We start from the raw sequence: 9,018 nt of genomic DNA on the forward strand, positions 1-9,018 counted from the left end.
ATGAGGTGAAACAACAGCCAAGCAGGATATATCAACAACTTTGTCTCCAACTTTCCTCTGAAAAAGTTTGTGCCGATTTTTTTGTTTTTTTCTTCTCTCTTTTTTTTCCTCACACTTTTTTTTCTTTCTCTCCTTTTTTTTTCTCTGACTTTTTTTTCTCCTTTTTTTTCTCTCGTTTTTTTTTCTCTCTTTTTTTCTCCCTCTTTCCAAAACAAACTAGATAAGATGCAAATTGGATCAAGTGAAGATGTGAACGATCTCAACTATTATTATGACAATGAATGGTGGGTAGCACGTGGTGGAAATTGATGGATGGGTGGTGGACAGCGGAAGAGATAATGATGCAGCGGTGGCGTGACTAATGTGAACAGAACTCGAAACTCTAAACGAACCAGACACTAAGACCAGCAACTCGACACGACGATGCAACCGATAATTCAACTATGCAAGCAATGAAAAGAAAATTGTAAAGGCTCAGACTGGCTTGGACCAAGGATGAATAGATCTAACTCTTTTTTGTGGATTTTTCTTGGACAATAGGTAAGAAAATAAATCTAATCTAGGAAAACTAGAAATTCTCACCGAGCAACCTGAAAACTGATACCACTTGATAGAGGCGAGGGTCCCGATCTTTCGATGAGATGATAACTATCGATTTGGTGGAGACGACTTTGACGATCCGACTACAAACGTACACGACGTTGCGCCTTAGCAATCGCTAAACCAACTCCGAGAGGTTATTGACCACGCTGGAGCACAATCAACCTGACCACGAAGGTCTATTGATAGAGGCAAAGGTGTCCCGATGTTTCGATGAGATGGTGGCTATCGTTTTCTGTGGGAGTCGACCTTGACGATCCGACTACGAACGTGCGAGACGTCGCGCCTTAGCAATCGCTAAACCAACTTCCGAGGGGTTATTGACCACGCCGGAGCACAATCAACCTGACCACGAGGGCCTGTTTCCTGCGAGCAAACGAAGAACAAGCAAGAAACTGAGATTGCAATCTGGATATTGCGAATATAAGATGAAAGCTTTATTGATCAAGGTGGGGTTCTGTGACGTCTTGGTCTGGTCGTTGGACACAAACGAAGTACGCGAAGTTGCAGCTATGGCGAACTTTTAATCTAAACAAAACCCAAAGTCTAAACGACGCCCTAAGGGCTGTATATATGGAGGAAGAGAGGGGAATTTCGTGGCCCTTGAGGGTGGGGTCCGAAACCAACCCTAACTCTTGTTTCCCCACACATACGGACTCTAAAAATAGCCTATACTTAAGTATTTCGAAATTACATGGGCCTGGCCCATTAATAAGGTGACGCAGCACCTAGAATAGCCTATGGACGAATATTATGAAGTGGCATCTTGTATATTTCGTCCATGGCTTCATGCACTCCTTATGGCGGCTTCAAAGTCCTGAAATCATCACTTATAACTCCGTTCTTGATCCCCTTGCGCATGCCATCAATTCCATGCGTGTTCTTGCTCCAATGTTCATCCTTCTCCAAGCTAGGCCCTTCATTTGAAAGCAAAACAAATGTATCTAATTTAGGCAGCATCATAATCTCATGATCATTAGAATCATTACCAAGAAATGAAAGTACCTGGTAATTTAATTGGCGTGCGCGAGCTCTAATAATTGGTCCAGTATATGTAAGAGTAGGGGTTGTGGGTGTAACAATGGTATTGATGTCCTCATCACCAGTACTAGACAGAATGCTCGAGCCGGTGCCTTATCAAGCGCCCTCAAAGGAAGATAGGGGGGGCAAAGAGGCTAAAAGCAAGCCTCACTCACTATTCGTCCAAACCGGGGAGTTAGCGCCTCCGCGAAGGAGGATAGCCAAGGAGAAGAATCTGAAATTCCCTCTCCCCAAGGAAGGAAGAGGACCACCTCGGAAGACCTGGAAACAAAGGTTTCCAAACGGGGGAAGAAATCTCCGCCAGAGGGTCCTGACTTAGAGGGTACTCTTGCCGCACAGTGTCCGCGAGGGGATCAGCCCTCTACCGAGCTGTAAGTAAACAACAAGTACTTAATAGTAAAAATATCTTACATTACTTCTGAAGATAATAACCGAAGCATATGTCTTGCAGTTCTGATCATAGCCCTTCTCGACAGAGTTTGTCTTCGGGGGATCTTCTTCCGGTGATGATGGAGTGCGAAACACCTCCCCCTGCCACCCCACCTCATGAGGCGGGCGACCCAAAAGTGTCGTCGCGGAGGGTTTCTCCTGATCCGCCAAGGCCGGAGGGTAATCCTTTGGCTACCCAAAGTCCCCAGTATTCGGCTCCTAAAGAGAGAAATATAAAGAGTCCGGAACTGTACAGTGTGCGGTCGGACGCACTAAAGGATCTTCTGGAGCAAGTGGCCATCTCGGAAGCACATTGTACGCAAATGGGTATGGTGATTGAAAGGATTTCATCCGCCGAAAGCGGGTTGCATGATGCTTTTATATATGAGTCCGCTGAAAGGCTTTCAGGTACGTGAAACAGTGTATGTTTTTTACAGTACCGCACACGTTAGGTGTGCCCTATGCAGATAGTAGCCCCTGAGACTCTGGTTGTCGTCGAGAATGGCGGCAAACATAGGATCATAGTCCCGGGTAATAATCAGACCGCCTTCATGTGCAGGTGGCTGAAGGTCTGGTGGCTAGCCGGACTGATGAGTTTGCCGAGATGAAGCGGCAATTTGTTGCGGCAGACGCCGACATCGTGCTTGTCAACAAGCGGCTTGACGAGGCACAGGGTATGTGATTTCTCCGGCGATCAACACATAGTAAGAGGAGGATGATGCCAGTATCTTTAATATGTTTTTGACTGTAGATGGAGCTGCCACCGTGGAGATCCTTCGGGTGGAATTTGCTCGAGCCAAGGAACAAGCCAGGAATAGCAATGCGGTTGCTCTAAAGGCGGTCGAAGAGCTGAGGGCCGAAAAGGCCGCGCATTGCCAAAGCAAGGAAAGAATAGCCAAGATGGACGTTGAGTTGAAAGATGCCGCCAACTGATACCAGCTTCTTGAAAAAGAAAGCCGAGCGAAGGCGACGGACCTGGAGAAGGCGATGGTAGCAGCCAAGGAAGCCCGCTCCAAAATCAGAGCGGTGAAGGAGGAGATGCGTCAAGCTGGAGATATCGCAGCTGGGAAGCCCTTTTTGTTGCGGACGAAGTTCGGAGATCCGGAGTATGCCCCTCTTGATCAACTATGGAGTTCTGCAGACACATACGTGGATTTGGCAGCAAGTGTTGCTGATGCGGCCGAGTACTTCAAGGATCAAAAAGATCGTGAAAGTGGAAAAGCTGTTTTGGTCATAGTTCCATGCTCTGGTGCGTCCGCTGCTGTTGAATGAGCGAATGGCTGAGTGGACCAAGCTCCATAGGTTGTCCGGACTTGCCATGAGGTCTGTTATGGATCATTTGTGGCCGGAAGGGCCAAGGCTGAATAGTTACTTTAGTTTATTGCAACAATTCCTTGGTGCTGTGTTGCACATCGATGCTATGAAGAGGTCGACGAGCATAGAGGGTGCGCGGATGGTACTTGCCCGTGTCAAGACATAGTGGGCAGAGATGGAGGCCACCACTATTGCAACACAGGGTTCGGCCGTAGGCCGAGTAGCTGCCGAGCACTACTTTGAAGAAGTCCTTGAAGGCGTTCGTTCGATAGAGGCTCAGTGCTGGCAGAATATTATGTTCTAGTGACATGTATTCCCATTGTAAAAATAATGTTTTATTTGATTTATAAAGGCAGTGTTTATACTTTTGCCTGAAAGTATTAGGATGCCTCCTGTGCGGCCGTTTGTGTATATATGTATATAACCTGAAAGATTGCAGTCGTCGGCTTCAGCCCCCACGCATATAATGTGGGGGTGTTCGCAAAAAACGCGTATTCACACTTGATCCAACATCTTGGTCCATGAAGGAGGTGGTAGCGCAGCGGACGAGGCAATCAGACTATATTGCTTTAACACTTTCACTTAGCCATAGGAGTTTGACGGTGGGACTACTATATAGCCCCTGGTACTTCCGTGCTCGTCCGAATACGGGGCTCGTACGTATGTGACCGGGAAACGGCCCTTCGTTAATGCGGAGGAATCCCAAAGATTCCGCTAAGTCATTGAGTGGTTGATCAGTGTCGCACTTTATCATAACAGCTAGTTTTCGGCTTTCTCTACTGAGGTGCTCATCCGGATGAACCAGGGCACAATCGCAGTAGTTCTCCCGGTGCCGCCTTAGCCGATAGAGTGGAACGTAAGGTATCAAAACACAGGAGCCGTGCAAACCCAACATTTGACCAAAGACATGATTCGGATCTGATGCATATAAGGCCAAACTCGCGACGCCGAACACTCCCTAAGGTATTCGTTTTTTATAATATATGCCGGGCTGAACAATGCCCCTAATAATAAACCCCAAGTGTCCAGGTACGTGCAGTGTCCTGACATGGCCACATGACAATAACGTCAGCATCCTTCTCGGTTGTATTGAGTATCCGGAGGATGTGAACAACAAGAGATAGTAAAAAAGGTTTACGCAGGGTCTTAATCTGAAAAGAAACCTTTGAGCGGGTCCCTGTTGCACGTTTGTGCCTGTATCTCCGTTGTCCGTGTCCTGGACGGGTGTAGCATGATTGTCTTCTATAAAAAAGAAGAACTTAGGTGAAAGTTGTCGTGCCAGAAAATTGGCTATTATCAATAAACCATTGAAATTCAAGGTAAGTCAAGTTGAGCCGAACTAGCCCTGATTACACACGGGAAGCCCCTGGTACCGTCGATGAGGGTTTAACCATCAAACCAATCTCATGTATATGTAGTGATGCGCCACACTCGTCTAACCGTGTCCGTGGTCTTGACAACCTGTCGTTTATTCTGGTCGGTGAGGCCGTCTAGTGCTCGGCTGTTAAGGCCGCCGCACATTCTTCCACGCGTAGAGAACGCTCAATATTTCCACTAACTGTGATGGTGCCATGTGGAACGGGCAGCTTGAGCTTGAGAGAAGCGTAATGCGGTACTGCATTAAAACAAGCGAAAGCTGCTCTTCCGAGTAGTGCTTGATAGCCACTTCGGAATGGAGCGATGTAGAAAGTTAACTTTTCACTTCGGAAGTTGTCGGGAGAACCGAATACAACCTCTAGTAATAGAGAGCCCGTACAGCGGTCCTCTGGGCCTGGTATTACTCCCTTGAAGGTAGTATTACTGTGGCTTATTTTTGTCGGGTCTATCCCCATTTTGCGGACTGTGTCCTGATATATCAGATTTAGACCACTGCCGCCGTCCATAAGGACTCGTGTGAGGTTGTATCTGTTTATTATTGGGTCTACCACCAAGGCAGCCAATCCTTCATGTCGGATGCTTGTCGTCTGATCCCCGTGATCAAAAGTGATCGGGCAGGCTCACCAGGGGTTGAACTTAGGGGTGACGGGCTCTATGGCGCGTATGTCTCGGAATGCATGTTTGCTTCTCCTCTTCGTCACATGGATCATGTTTACTGCTTTAACCTCTTGTGGGAATTTTTTCTGTCCTCCAGTGCTTTGCTAGCGAGGTTCGTCCTCGTCTTCGCTTGGTGTGTCCCCCCCCCCTTGTGTTCGGCGTTTATCTTACGGGCCTGCTTGAAGACCCAGCATTCTCTGTGGGTGTGGTTTGCAGGTTTGTCGGGGGTGCCATGAATCTGACATAGTTTGTCGAGAATCTTGTTTAGGCTAGACGGTCCATCTCTACTGCCTTTGAAAGGCTTTTTCCGCTGACCTGGTCGAGAGCCCCTGAATTTGGCGTTGACCATCGTATTATCTGGGCTGTCTTCTTTATTTTGACGCTTGTTTTTACTGCGTCGTGGTTTTCCATTGCCATCCCTCACTTCGGATGTGCTTCGGTCGCTGGTGCTACTGCGGGCTAACCAGCTATCTTTGCCCGCGCAAAAGCGGGTCATGAGGCTTGTCAGGGCTGCCATTGTTCTCGGTTTTTCTTGGCCGAGGTGTCCGGCGAGCCATTCGTCTCGGATGCTGTGCTTGAAAGCTGCTAAGGCTTCGGCATTCGGATAGTCGACGATTTGGTTCTTCTTAGTGAGAAACATGTTCCAAAGCTTTCGGGCTGACTCTCCGGGCTGTTGAATTATATGACTTAAATCGTCTGCATCCGGAGATCGGACATAGGTCCCTTGACAATTAGCCCGAAAAGCATCCTCAGGGTCCTCCCAACTTCCAATTGAATTTTCGGGGAGGCTTTTCAACCAGTGCCGAGCTGGTCCTTTAAGCTTGAGGGGCGGGTACTTGATGGCATGGAGATCATTTCCACGAGCCATATGGATATGGAGGATAAAGTCCTCAATCCAGACCCAGGGTCTATGGCCCCATCGTACGCCTCTATGTTCACTGGTTTGAATCCTTCTGGGAATTCATGATCCAGCACCTCATCGGTGAAACATAGGGGGTGTGCGGCACCCCTATATTTGGATGTATCATGGCGTTCGGACGGTTGTAGTATTCGATTTTGATTGTGTGCCGGAGCGCGCTTCCTAGATCCATAAATGGATCTGGCCATACTGGATTTTTGGCACAAGTCCTCACGTAGATCGTGAGTTGACTTATGTGCGACCTTGTTAGCCGCTCTATCGCGGTTACACGGTGGTTGATCCGGCCGGTTGGCGTTTTATTTTTCGGCTGTATGGGCTCTAAGGCCTCATCGTTGAATTCGGGTAATAGCTTATGCTTTGGATAGCTCTTTGTGTGGTAACCTCCACCATACTTTTCTTCATTCTCGAGCACTTTGTTCCACCTGTTGTTGAGCGTATTCTGTTCGGCCTTAAGCCTTTGCTTCTGCTTCTTCAGACTCCTCGCTGTGGCAATAAGCCTTCTACGAAGGTTCTCTTGCTCCAAGTTTGTTTCCGGGATGATGTGTGTATCTTCGTCCGGACTGTTTTCCTCCCCAGAGGGGGTTTGATGAGGTTTATGCTTGGCATCGCCGTGTTCAGATGTTGGATCCGTACTATGTTCGCCGTTTGCAGCTTCATCGTGCTCTGCCGCTGGGGGAATGTGGTCGTCGTTTCCTCTGGAGTCGACTGGAGTGTTATTTTCTCTTGCGCTGTTATCGCTGTTTTTGCCAAGGCGGGATTTGGAGCGGCTCCTACGCTGACGCTTTGTTTGCATCTTGGAGGGGTCGTCCTCCGCTATCTCCTCCCGTTCCTCATCATCGTTTTCTTTGGGTGTATCGACCATGCATATGTCATGTGATGAAGTGGCTGTCCAGTGCCCTGTGGGCACTAGTTCCTGTTCCTCTCCTGCATCGTCGTTCATGCCGTCGATGTCTGCGGAGTCGAAATCGAGCATGTCGGTTAGATCGTCGACAGAGGCTACAAAGCGGGTGGTGGGTGGGCAGCGAATTTCTTCGTCGTCCGCATCCCATTCTAGCCGGACATAGTTCAGCCAAGGTTCTCCTGACAAGGAGAGATACTTTAATGAATTTAGCACATTGCCGAAAGGCAAGTGCTGAAAGATAACCGCGGAGGTGAACTCCATCATCGGCGCCCAATCGGATTTGATAGGCACGGACGCAGGCGGCTCGGAGTCCATGGCCGGAGACGAATCCAGTGGTTCGGCAACACGGCTCTCGTAAGGGGTGAAGTCGGTATCCGGCTCCATTGCCACTAAGAGTGCGGCCTCCATGGCGGGGTCCATCCCTCCATCGTCGGATGGCGCAATTTTCTCTGGATTGAAGGCCGGAGTAGTTGCAGATGCGATCTCCCGAACACTGTCTGACGGGAGAGTTACATCATGCTCATCGTGATTGTGCGGTGCACCTGACATGGGCTCGAATCCGTCGAAGATCAAGTCTCCGCGGATGTCGGCAGTGTAGTTTAAGTTTCCGAACCTGACCTGATGGCCAGGGGCGTAGCTCTCGATCTACTCCAGATGGCCAAGCGAATTGGCCCGGAGTGCGAAGCTGCCGAATACGAAAATCTGTCCGGGGAGGAAAACCTCACCCTGGACCGCATCATTATCGATGATCAAAGGGGCCATCGAGCCTTATGGTGAAGGCAGAGTGGAACTCTCAATGAAAGCACCAATGTCGGTGTCAAAACCAGCGGATCTCGGATAGGGGGCCCCGAACTGTGCGTCTAAGGCGGATGGTAACAGGAGGCAGGGGACATGATGTTTACCCAGGTTCGGGCCCTCTCGATGGAGGTAAAACCCTACGTCCTGCTTGATTGATCTTGATGATATGAGTATTACAAGAGTTGATCTACCACGAGATCGTAGAGGCTAAACCCTAGAAGCTAGCCTATGGTATGATTGTCTATTGTCCTACGGACTAAACCCTCCGGTTTATATAGACATCGGAGGGGCCTAGGGTTACACAGAGTCGGTTACAAGGGAGGAGATCTACGTATCCGTATTTCCAAGCTTGCCTTCCACGCCAAGGAAAGTCCCATCCGGACATGGGACGAAGTATTCAATCTTGTATCTTCATAGTCCAACAGTCCGACCAAAGGATATAGTCCGGCTGTCCGGAGACCCCTAATCCAGGTGATAGAGGCGAGGGTCCCGATCTTTCGATGAGATGATAACTATCGATTTGGTGGAGACGACTTTGACGATCCGACTACAAACGTACACGACGTTGCGCCTTAGCAATCGCTAAACCAACTCCGAGAGGTTATTGACCACGCTGGAGCACGATCAACCTGACCACGAAGGTCTATTCCTGCAAGCAATCGAAGAACGAGCAAGAATATGATAAAGCAATCTGAATATTGCAAATATATATGAAGTATTGATAATGGTGGGGATCCGTAAGCGGTCTTGGTCTGGTCGTTGGACACAAACGAAGTACACGAAGTTGCAATGGCTAACTTTTAACTAAACAAATCCCAACCAAAAAAGCTACTAGATGGATCTACTTATATAGGAGCAAGGGGTGGCGGCCAAGGAGGTGGGAGAACGTCCCAAGACAGCCTAAAACTAACCCTAGGTCGTACAAGGCTCATGGGCCCAAGTGGAGGTGATGCAACACCTTTGGGCTTGTAGTTTGACTCGG

The sequence above is a fragment of the Triticum urartu genome, chromosome 1, assembly GCF_003073215.2.
Source record: "Triticum urartu cultivar G1812 chromosome 1, Tu2.1, whole genome shotgun sequence".
In the NCBI taxonomy this organism is placed as follows: Eukaryota; Viridiplantae; Streptophyta; class Magnoliopsida; order Poales; family Poaceae; genus Triticum; species Triticum urartu.